Source organism: Thamnophis sirtalis, unplaced genomic scaffold (assembly GCF_051295495.1).
Source record: "Thamnophis sirtalis isolate CommonGarterSnake01/CBP01778 unplaced genomic scaffold, rThaSir2_p1.2 scaffold_13, whole genome shotgun sequence".
Lineage (NCBI taxonomy): Eukaryota > Metazoa > Chordata > Lepidosauria > Squamata > Natricidae > Thamnophis > Thamnophis sirtalis.
In genome coordinates this window covers 41,352,872-41,365,911 of record NW_028261393.1, presented here as the reverse complement: position 1 = coordinate 41,365,911, position 13,040 = coordinate 41,352,872, and positions in this window count along the sequence as shown.

Genomic DNA, 13,040 nt, shown 5'->3' with positions numbered 1-13,040 from the left:
CTATCTATCTATCTATCTATCTATCTATCTATCTATCTATCTATCTATCTATCTATCTTCTATTGTCTGTCTGTGTCTGTCTGTCTGTCTGTCTGTCTGTCTGTCTGTCTGTCTGTCTGTCTGTCTGTCTATCTATCTATCTATCTATCTATCTATCTATCTATCTATCTATCTATCTATCTATCTTTGACTCTGCCCACTGCCAGGAGTTCGATCCTGACTGGCTCAAGGTTGACTCAGCCTTCCATCCTTCTGAAGTTGACAAAACGAGGCCCCAGATTGTTGGGGACCATAGGCTGACACTGTAAACCACCCAGAGAATGCTATAAAGCACTATGGGATAGTATATGTCTAAGCGCTATTGCTAACTATCTATCTGTTTATCTTTCTGTCCATCCCTCCATTAAAAGTACTATATAAAATTGTAAAAACCTAGACCACGTCCACCTGACATTTCAGTGAAGCTGCAGCGAAGGCTGTTTAAAGGACGATTGACTGAATAAATGGGACCAATTTATACTTCCCAGTGAAATTTCACTCAGCCCCGTTCCCTTTTCTTGATAGATAAATGAATATCTCAGCCAGTCTGCACTATTCGATGCCCTGAGATGATTCCCATGCTTCTCCTATGACCCAGCTGCATAGATTATGTGGGTAGTTTGCCAATGTCACAGTATTGGCACGTGTTTCCCCCTTTAGAGCAATGCTGGAACTTCCAGAAAACGATTGCTGAAGAATTTAGTAAAGAGGAGTTGGACGCTGTTAGTGTCCAAAGCCCATGCTTAATCTCACTCACTGCTGTGATTAGCCTGCCCTTATGAGCCCTTAGCAAATCCCCTTAGAATGAAACATCCACGCTCTTGCCACTTGCTTCAATTGCTTTTGTCTCCCTGAGTGCCACGAAGTAAACAATCCAATGTAGCCTGCATGCGCATGCACCACAAACACAAATTAGTGCATGAAGCCTACCTCGTCAGCTGGAGTTGCAGAGAGCAAAGGCGATGTGCTTGGCATCCAATGGCCAAAATTAGGAGGCTGCAGTCAGAGAAATTTAGCCCATCTTAATCCTTCCTGCTTATGCTACGGGGCAGATCTCTACCCCCAGCGGTGACTTCTCCAATAATTAATCATTTGGTTTAGCTTGGAAAACATCCCCCAGCTTTGTGCTTTTATACAGCTCATCAGCATTCATGCTCTCAGATGCGCAGATGAGAGGTTCCCAGACCTTTCCAGGTTCCTCTAAGTGCCGCATTTCCTGCTGACACCAAAGCAAAAACAAAATTGTTGTTTGTGTTGCAGAAGAATGACCCACAAAGCTCACAACAATGTGTGTAAGCACTTCTGAGGCTCTCGGTCCCTTTTCCAAACATCTCCCTTCCTTAATGTTACCTTCCTTGCCAGAGATATGTCTGACATTTCTCCCATTGATATGACAAATATTTCAACAGCCCTAGAAAGATTCTAGTATGCGCCAAAATGGACAAATTAACCAAAGAAATCCAAGTAAAGGAAGAGACAGAGCATTATTTAATTTGGGGGAAATGGTACAGGTGGTTGGAGGACAGAAACAAAAATTAAGAACCTGAAAAAAAAGTAATTTGTACTATAGATGAAGTAGTAATTAATGACAAAAGTCTAAGAAAGATAAGATGCACAAACCTAGGGAAAATAGCATGCTATTAGAAGAACAATAAAGTCCGTCTGATGTAAACAGCCCAATATAGATTGATAAGTGAAAGAGAATGAAGTAAAGTGGTTAAAAGAGTAAAATTGAATAGAAATGTATAGAGAGGGAAACTGAAATATGTAAAGATGTACCGATTGATATCTGCTATAAGAAGGAACGTGAAGTTCCGATGTGATATGTAAATGTTGTGTATGTCTTTGTTAATGTCTAAGCCCATGATGGTGAACCTATGGCACCCGTGCCACAAGTGGAACACGGAGACACATTTGCTGGCACGTCAGCATCAGCTCTGGCACACGTGTGTGTGCTAGCCAGCTGATTTTCACACTTCCGGGGGGGATGGGGAGGCCGGTTTCTCCCTCCCCAGGCTTCAGAAAAGCCTCCGGAGGCTTGGGAGGGAAAAAACCTTCCCTAAAGGGCCAACAGGAAGTTTGGAAACAATCCATTTCCGGCTTCCAGGGAGACTCTGGGGGGCTGGGGGAGGCCGTTTTTACACTCCCCAGGAAAGCCTCCAGAGCCTGAGGAGGGGTCATACGCACATGTGCATGGGAGGGTTTCATGCGGGCATGTGCAAGTGAATGGGGAGGATTGAATTGGTGTGGGCACATGTGCAATTTTGGCATGCCATAAGAAAAAGTTTCACCATCCCTGCCCTAATCTTTAAATCCACACCCCAGAATCCACCCCGCACCCACCTTGGTCCTTGTTAAAATAAAACAGAAATATATTTTCTAAAAGGATTGTGTGAGAACTGTCCGAATTCATGTCAGAAGCACCTGGCAGTAGCTAACTAGGTTGAAAGGATTTGCTGTGGACAACACCATTGGCCAGGGAATGCCTGGTCACCAAAAATAATACAATTTTTGGCAAGGGTCCCCCATGTTCCCCCATGTGAGAACAGAATCAGAATAGATCTAGAAGGTACCCTGGGGGTCTTCTAGTCCAACCCCCTGCTCGAGCAGGAGACCCTATGCCAGGGGTCGGCAACCTTAAACACTCAAAGAGCCACGAAGATCCTAACCAGAAGCCCCCCGTTCAATTCTGGAGCCGAACCGGAAGTCCAGTTTCCCCACCATAGAGTCTCCTCCTAGCACGGCATCCTTTTTCCTCTACCTGTCCTAACTGAATACCCTATCAATTGTGGAGCCGACCAGCGACAGGGAGCCGCAGCAGAGGGATGAAAGAGCCACATGCAGCTTCAGAGCCCAAGGTTGCTGACCCCTCCCCTATACAATTTCAGGCAAGTGGCTGTCCAGTCTCTTCTTGATTCTATGCCTCTGTTTCTACAACCCAGGATTGTATTAGCTTTTTTGGCTGCTGCCGTACACTGCTAGCTCATGTTTAAGTGATCATCTACTAGGACCCCTCTCACAGTCCCTCAAGCTGCCCTTTGCATATATCTGTAAGGTCTATGTGCATACGTGAATATTCTTGTGTTCCGTGGCCAAATATGTTTGCTTTCACCAACTGCTACATTACGAGCAGACCTGGATATGCGGTGTCCCAGACATTGCTTGTGTTTGGTTTGATTGTCAACTATATGCCCTTCTTAGGCTTAGATATTAGATTAACAGTGTTGGAAGGGACCTTGTAGGTCTTCTAGTCCAAACCCACCCACCCAAGCAGGGGACCCTACACCATTTTGGACAAATGGCAGCCCAGTCTCTTCTTGAAAGTCTCAAGTGATGAAGCTCCCACAACTTCCGAAGGCAACTTCTGTTCCATGGGTTAATTGCTCTCACTGTCAGAAAGTTCTTCCTTATTTCCAGGTTGAATCTCTCCTTGGTCAGTTTCCATCCATTATTCCTTCTCTGGCCTTCAAGTGCTTTGGAAAATAGCTTGATCCCCTCCTTTCTGTGGCAGCCCCTCAACAATTGGAAGATTGCTATCCTGTCTCCCCAGGTCCTTCTCTTCACTAGACTAGCAATGCCCAGTTCCTATAACCGTTCTTCATATGTTTTATTCTCCAGTCCCCTAATCCTCTTGTTTGCTCTTTTCTGCACTCTTTCTAGAATCTCAACATCTTTTTTATACTGTGGTGACCAAAGCCGGATGCAGTATTCTAGGTGTGGTCTTACTAAGGTTTTATAGAGTGGTATTGGTACTTCCCTTGATCTTGATTGTATCCCTCTGTTAATGCAATTTAGGATTGTGTTGGATTAATATCCCTATTTGAAAGAACAGCTTCCTAGGATCTGAATTGCAGATTGTTTTATCTGCTCCTGGGTTCTAATCTGTACATTGTTAGCAATAATGTTATATTTAAAGTTACAGCAGTTGATCTAAGACCCTGTTATATCAAACAGATTAGGGTATCCTGCAAAGGCAATTGTATTTACCTGAATGCTGATTTTTTTTATTCTTTTATTTAGCTATAACCACCTTTATTATTTTTACAAATAACTCAAGGTAGCAAAAATAGCCAACACACACATCACTGTGAGGTGGGTTGGACTGAAAAAGAATAATTGGCCCAAGGTCAACCAGCTGACTTCCATGCCTAAGGCAGGACTAGAAATCCCAGTCTCCTGCTGATTGGCCTAAAGACATCCAGCCATCTTGCTTGTCTGATGCAGGACTAGAATTCTCAATCTCCTGGTGACTAGCCTAAAATTACCCAGCCAGCTTTCATACCTAAGGCAGGGCTAGAATTTACGGTGTCTGGTGCCATAACCACGAGACCAAATTAGCTTTGTACCAAATGTGGATTTTAGTACCATATTTTCCTTTTATCCATTTTACCCTGGATTTGTATCTTTTTTTGTTTTCTATTTTTCATATGGATGTAAGACTGATCAATCCATAAACTATCTAACATACGTGAATGAAATTCCAGGTTGGTTCCACAGTATTATCTACTATCCTTCTGTTCAGCATGCTTGCAGTTGTTATGTTCTGGCAGCGGCCTGTGGAGTTGGCAGCAGAGTGAGACAGTGAAGAGGTTGGGGAGGAACATGGGCCAGTCCTGGAGTCTGGGGAAGGCTCGGATGAGGGCTCTGCATTGGAGGCAGAGAAGGGGCCAAGGCCATCTGGTAGTTCTCTGCTGCTTCTGGAGCCTCCAGAGTTGGACACCAGTGAAGCAGAGGAACAGGGGGAGCCTGTTCCCAGTGCGTGCATGCACAGAGTTGCCAGAAGGCAAGAACAATTAAGACAGAAGGGACAACTCCAGAGTAAGGCATAAAGACTTGGAGACATAAAGGAGTTGTAAAGGTATGTGAGCCTTTGCAGGGAGCAGAGGTGGCGCAGTGGTTAGGGTGCAGTACTGCAGGCCACTTTAGCTGACTGTGATCTGCAGTTCAGCGGTTCAAATCTCACCGGCTCAAGGTCGACTCAGCCTTCCATCCTTCCGAGGTAGGTGAAATGAGGACCCGGACTGTGGGGGCAAGTTGCTGACTCAATTTGCTAAAAAATTTGTAAACCACTTAGAGAGGGCTGAAAGCCCTATGAAGTAGTATATAAGTCTAATAAATAAATAAAATAAACTTTGTTCTGGTCGGTTTAAACTCTGAAGCTTCGTTTTGTCTCTGTGCTCCATGTGGCCTTGCAAAGCTAATTGGCAATTAGCTTTTTGGCAGCATTTCAAAGGAGATACAGGTGGGCGCTTATCCCGAAAGACTGTGGCAGATTTCTGTTGGACTCTTTGCAAACTATTTGTGACTCATTACTGGCTGTGAATGAACATAATTCAGAGTTGTTGAAATAAAAATATGGTTTTTGGGACTAAGCGTGTGCTTTTTACTGTCTCAGGAAGCCTAGGTCAGAACAGCAGTGTGGTACTGTCCAAGATTGCAGGATTTAAAGATAATCTTATTCTCTATAACAAGTGATTACCAATAAAGACATAAAGGAAGCCCATAAAGGTCTCTTTTCACATTAAATCCTGTGCCTGGTGAAAAAAACAACCCACCCTGCTAGGAAGACTTGGAAAAGTGAACTGTTGTCAATGTTTTACTGAACTAAACAACAACAAAACAAAACAACAGTAAAATAGATTGAATTTCCTCCTATCACATTAATATATTTAAGGCAAACCCTGACTTGAAACAAGCAAAGACCAAAAGGACTGAGATGTTTCATGGAATAACAGACCTTCTTGGTGGGTGGCAAGTTATCCTTCATTGAAGATATTTAACTAAAGGTTAGATGACCATCTGTCAGGACTTTCTAACTGCCAATTCCGCCCAGAGCTGAGCTTTATTGAGATGAAAGAACATCTTCCAACTGTATGGCTGAGTTTACCCAGCCATATTAAGCCATAGTAGCTCCTTTGATATGGGCTTAGTACAATTATTTATGAATCTGTCTACCGTCATATTCCACAGACCATAATTAGAAGAAACTATATTTCAGTGGGATATATTTTTCAGGGTTCTGAATAGCATCCAAAAGTAAATCAGAGTCCAAAGCAAAGTATTGCTCAAAGTTCCAATTTATTAAGAGAGCCATGTTGGCACATCTGGAAAAACACGAATCTGAAAGCTTCCCGGTCCCCCCCCCCCAGTTGAAAGTTCAAGATCTTGTCCCCACATCCACAAGTCCACACCCACATGGTCCAATCTTCCACTGCCATGCTGGCAGTTCAACCCATCCAGTTCCGGTCAGGTGCAGAGGTGCAGAGACAAAGGATGACTTTGGCTTTCTAGAAAGAATTTTGTTGGGGCTACATAGCATTCAACTCTATACAATCCACCCCTCCCATTTTCCCACAATAGAAAATGCATAGTAGAATAATAGAAAGTGTGGCAGGCCAAAGATCCAAAAGAAAAGATGGCTGCAGGCCTGACAACAATATTGGATGAATTCTGTGTGTAATTCAAAATTCTAAGATGCCCAAATATGGAATTAAATGACACGATACCATGCGAATGAGTGGCTTTATTGATGTATGATATTTAAAAGAAAATAGTTTGTAAAATTAGAGGGAATTGGGGCAATGCAAAAGGAAATGCTGGCAGCTAACAGGTAGTCTTCGAATTACGACAGTTTAGCAACTGTTCCAATTTACAACAAACCCTGAAATGGAATATTCTAATAAATGAATTATGCACGCTTTTGACCACGACCAAATCAAGTTCCGATTAAAAATTTCACAATTTTTTTTTTTTTTTTTGCAGCCAAATTCCCCTTCCACAACGTTCCCTTTGTAACTGTTAAATTTCCAAAATTAGGTTCAGGTAATGACCAAATCAGGTTGCAACCAAAGTTATGGAACGAATTATGGTCATGACCAGAGGTTCTACTGTGTGTGTGTGTGTGTGTGTATGTATGTATGTATGTATGTATGTATGTATGTATGTATGTATGTGTATATATATATGTGTGTGTGTGTGTGTATATATATATATATATATATATATATATATATGTATGTATGTATGTATGTATGTATGTATGTATGTATGTATGTATGTATGTATAGCTAGCTGATGAGAGCTAAATAGCTTGAAATAGATCTATACTAGTCTCCCTTTATTTATTTATCAGCACAAATGTAACACAAATGTAACAAAGGCAACAGTAAAAATAATGGCTTTCTGCCTGGATGGTTTCTTGTGATGAGCCGATAGACAGAGAAAGAAAGCAGTATGCTTCCTCCCATATTTCGGCATACCAGGGGTTGTGACACAATGCATACCTATTTCCCTGGCTTAGCTGATAAAGGAGGAGAACCTGTGGCCTAGTGGCTAATACAGCTGCCTAATATGTAATACAGCCCAGGTTCAAATCCCAGTAAGGGTATGGCTAGCTGATGAGAGCTAAATAGCTTGAAATAGATCTATACTAGTCTCTCTTTATTTATTTATCAGCACAAATGCAACACACACACACACACACACACACACATATATTGCTGGTAAAAAAAAGTCCATTTTTTCCAACAAAAAAGTCCATTGTGGATAATGGATTCACTTACTGTTCAAATTTACTTAATAACCATGGATTCACTTAACAACAATGGAAGCAATAACGTTGCAAATTTTGTTGGGTTACATGATAATCCTCTTAATAACTGGCATGATTTACTATTGTAATTCTTAGATCAATTAGCCCAATCAGTGGAGGGCTAAGTGTATTGTTTTTAATCTTCTCTGCAGGAGGTGGGAGGAAATAGGAAATGGTATAATTCATTTATTAGAATATTCCATATTGTAATGCCAATTTGTTATGACCTAGAAATTATAACTACAGTAAGGTGCCCCTCCTTACAGGGTTATTAGATTTTAGGAAACCATTTTTCATTCTGTTTGCAAATGGTATTCCGTGGGAGGCAACTGACAGGAAAACTCCCTGTAGCTATTTAGGGTTGTAACAAAAAAGTGACTATCTGCACTGGAACAGTTAAAAAAAATTAGACAAGTCATAGAGATTTAGAAAATGTTGAATGTAAAAAGATATTCATTGATGTGATTTATTTCCTAAAATCTCTAGCGAGTTTCTTATGGCTGACATCTAAAAGACAACAATGCAGTTGTCAAAAAGCTATCACCTAAGGGGGGAAAAAGCTAACCAAGATTCTTCCCCAATGGAGTCTTACCTGAGAAGCAGTCAGATAAAAACTTCAAAATAAATCATATAATTAAGGGAAGGTTGGTATTGCTTCCAGTTTGACTTGATAAAGTCAATGGTCTTGTCATATTGAGGGACAATTTGAGAATTGTTTCTGGTTTGTTTGTTTGTTTTCAATTGTGTCAAGACTATTTGAGGATTTGCATTATGGGTTTTTGGGTTTCAGATGACACAAAATTTTGCTGCTAATACTCACAAACTGTAGTTGATATACTCAGAAGGTGACAGAAATGAGCTTCCCACCTTGGGCAGTAGATTCATTCAATGTCACGTGAGACTTTCAAGCAGTCTTCGGGAAGAGAGATATTTCAAAATATCATTGTTATCGCTATTTTAGCATGAATCAACATCAGTGTACAGGACAAAAACATACCCAAATATGGCCATGAAAGAACACATTTTAATCAAGATACCTGCATAAAAATATATATTGGGAAAAGCCATCCCTAGGAAGGTGGTTTTGAGAAGTTCAGAAATGTATTTTTAAAATATGCTTCTTTTGTGTAGAATTGAGACCTTAAAACCACTACATGAATTAATTAGGACATAGAAAAGAATGGACTGAAGGATAAAGAGAGAAGGGATTCATAGGTGCACAAAAAATGGGTTGATCCATCCGAATTCAAGTGCAGAAGGCATGTAATCTCAAAGGTTATCAGAAAATGAACAGCAGGATTATAAAATCCTGGTTGGGACATACTTTATTCCAATACATTGAACACACAATCTGTCTTCTTTGATGCTTTCCTCCCTTTCGTGGATGGGCGCCAGTGTCACGACACTGACATTCAACAAATATTAATGAAGATCTGAAATTCACCCTGCCTTCCTCTGTGCTCTGCTCTTCCAACCGTTTATCCAAAATCTGGTATCCACTGAGATGATTCCAGAGTGAGAACAGCTGCCAAGAAGTTAATAAGCTTCCTACCAGCCTTCAATTGCTACCACCATCTACTGGCCATAAATGCTGGATAATCACGCTTGATTCATTAAAGAATCCTATAGGCTTCCAAGATCCAATAGGACATCACAATTACCATTCCTCTATAGCTGTGATGGCGAACCTATGGCATGTGTGCCAGAGGTGGCATGCAGAGCCCTCTCTGTGAGCATCTCTTCGGGTTTCCTGGGTGCACATGGACGCTGGCCAGCTGGTCTTCGCAGGCACCGGAGTGCCAGAAAACAGCCTGAAAATGGCCTGAAAACCGCCCCAAACCCAGCCTGAAAACAGCTCAAAAACCAGCCTAAAACAGACCCAAAATTGGCCCCCTAAACAGCCAAAAACCAGGCATGTGCATGCCTGCCAGCTGGTCTTCAGGTTTCCAGCACTCTGGTGCATGCATGCATGCATGCATGCTCCGGTTTGGGCACTTGATGCCGAAAAAATTCAGCATCATTGCTTGTAGAATCTCCATAGTTTATTGAACAAACAGCTTGTCTATATCTGTGGAAATCTGTTTAGATTCAGTCTGGATTACCAACCGTTTCCTTGTCTGTGTAACCAACCAAAAAAGATGACAGCTCAGAGGAGAAAAGTTGTTAATCCAACCATATCTCTGCAGTTTGAGATCCACCATCAAAGAGTGCCATTAGTCTAAGCACCAGGCCTTCAGCGACAGATTTCTAGAGTGTCACTTCTGGGTCTATTAAGGTTATCAGGCCTGCACGGTTGCTAAGATACCAGGAATCCAGGAGGAAAATAAAAGATAATGGTAGATGCAAAGAGACAGGCAGTGAGATATTTACCTGGGAGTTTTCACAGCCTTTCCCTCATTAGAATCAAGATTAAGATTGTTTTCAAGGCTTCTTGTCCATTTCCCTAGCAAATTTTGAGATGACATCCCATTAAATTGGCAAACTGTCTTCTTAATTTTTACATTGCAAAGAGATATTGCACTGAACAAAGTTAAAGCTCATGATTGCTACTATGAAAAGAACATGTTAATATAGTGAAAAGATCTTTCTCTCTCTCTCTCTCCCTCTCTCCCTCCCTCCCCCCCCTCTCTCTCCCTCCCTCCCTCTCTCCCTCCCTCTGTCTCTCTCTTCTAATAGATGCAATTTTCGACTTTGGGGAATGAGATTGTCCTGTATTGATTTCAGGGGCATTCTGACCTAATGTACACAATGCCTCTTCCAAGTGTTATAAAATTAAATTTGTACTGATTGTTGCAAAATTGTTAAAGATATTAAGCTCTTTATGTGGCCATTTTCTGGGACATTTTTTAACTACTTCCTTCCTTAAATCAGGTATAAGGAGAAGAAAGGAAGCTCTCCAGAAATAAATTGTATTAAATTGTATGCCTCGGGATTACATCAATCTGACAAAGAAAGGAGAAAAATCACTGAGAAGGCACTAATAATGACAAGAATATGTAGTTCTTGAAATGTAAGCAGGTTTCACTATTTCTTCTCCAAAAATAGCCTTTTCTGATGTGCTGTTTTATAAATATATCGATGCTACAATTCAGCCTTTATGGTCACTGCGTCACAACATGATTCCAATGTGGAACATAGAAACATAAGGCTGGAAGGGACCTTGGAGGTCCTTGAGCCCGAGCCCCATTGAAGGAGGAAATCTTATACCATCCCAGTGAAATGGTGGTCCAGCCTACTTTTGAAGACCTCCAATGATGGAGAAACCATGATCTGAGGAGGTAAGATATTACATTCAGGGGAGAAATGCTACCAGTTCTGACCAATTCACTAGAACCAATAGCAAAAAATTATACATCAATTATTCAATGTAATCAGTGGTGAAATCTAATTTTTTTTGCCACCGGTTCTATGGGTGTGGCTTGGGGGGGAGTCATATGAACAGGTGGGCATAGCCAACTTTTTCCCACTTTTTAAAGCATTTTTCCTCTGCCGGTTCAGATGAACTGGTAGCAAAAAAAAGCTTTTAAAAGTGGGGGGAAAGGTTCTGTGACACTCAGCTGTGCCACACTATCATCGGAACCTTTTTTTCACTTTTTAAAGCATTTCTTCCCTACCTATTTGCCCGAACCGACAGGGAAAAAATGCTTTAAAGAGTGGGGAAAAGTTGACCACTCCCAACTGGTCACATGACAGCCCCCCCACACCAAGCCACGTCCACGGAACCAGTAGGAAAAAATTTAAATTTCACCGCTGACTATGTTGAATAATTGTTGAATAAGAGGTCAATTTTTGGCATATGCACTGGTTTTCTGCATCTATAAACATTTTGATCATCGGGAACAATAAACATTGAGATTTTTTGCAATGGGATTCAGCCCTTTTATCTCTTCTGTCTGAAATAACTTTGCATGTCTCTGTATAATATATTTCTTATTGATTGGTCTGATTCTCTTGGGCCCTTCATCACTTTCTTCCAGTCTCAATTCAGTTGTGTCTCTTGCCTGCGCAGTTCAAGTACTTAACCATATTTGTTCTCTCTCTTCATAAAGTCAGGGAGCAAAGTAGAAGCTTTTAGCTACAGAAACACTTAAGTAACTTTCCCATCAACCTGTTATTTCCTAAATAAATCTTATCTGGATTTTCTTTTATGGAACCCTTTCTTTACAAAGTTATAACTTTAGTGTTCCCATCTTCATTCATTTGTTGCAAGGTATAAAGCTATCTGCTACCAAATAAGAAGCTCTTCTATATTTTGGGAGGAATGAGATTATCTTTTAGAATGTTTTAGAAACAAAGGAGAACATTATCCAAGTTCTAACCAACTTGAAGGAGCTAAGACTTATTTTTTTCCCTTGGTTTCTCTTGGGGCTTTCAGAAAGTGAGAGGACAGCAATTAAACTGATTCTAGCTTTTATTACCTAGCCAACAAAACCCTCTTTGGTAATTTCCTTCCAGTGGTGTAATGACAAGACCAAATTCTGGGGTGAAGGGTGGGCATTTGCCAAATAACAAGGGATGTACAACTGCAGAGGGAAACAAAAGCGCTTGGTTCTGAGTTAAAAGTCCAGAAATATCAGGAGAGCATTTCAAATATATGTTCCTTAGGAATAAAATGTGCAAAATCATTCAGTGTTCCCATTTGCACCTTGTTTAAACCAGTTAGATTTGCATTGGGCACTTCTTGATGTTCAGTTGTGTTGGTATAAATAGTTGGGTTTCAGAAGCAAATATACCCAAGACTGTGCATGAGAACAAAAAAAAAACAACCAATGGGAACGTTAGACAATCCAATCCTTGAGTCTTTGTGTTTAAAGAAAAGATAACACTGTAAGCATCACACCAAGAAAACAGTGAAGATTTGGAAATTTAAGGAAAGTTTTCTAAGATTCATTTCTATGTAGCTAATGACGTTAACCTAGCACCCTATTCGATCCATCTTTGATGACTCTCCAATAATCAACAAACCTATTAAGTGTCAATATTGATTAGAACCCTATATTATTTTATGCAAAAATGTTGCTAATGTGTTGCATGGTAAAAGATGCAGGATTGTTAATAGAAGCCATAGTGGCACAGTGGTTAAGAGTGAAGCCTCCTTCTGCTGACTGCTGGCTGACTGCAATTTGGCAGTTTAAATCTCACCAAGCTCAAGGTTGACTCAGCCTTCTGTTCTTCCAAGGTGGGTAAAATGAGGACCCAAATTGTTGGGGGGCAAGAGACTGATTCTGTAAACTGCTTGAAAGGGCTGTAAAGCTCTGTGAAGCAGTATATAAGTCTAAGTGCTGTTGCTGTTAATAGCACATTGGTGACAGACAGTTTTGTCTATAATGCATTTCATGCAAGCTGAGTTAATGATCAAGTCGTTGAGGCATCCATGGATGGGCAATATCAAAAAGTCATATTGTTAAAT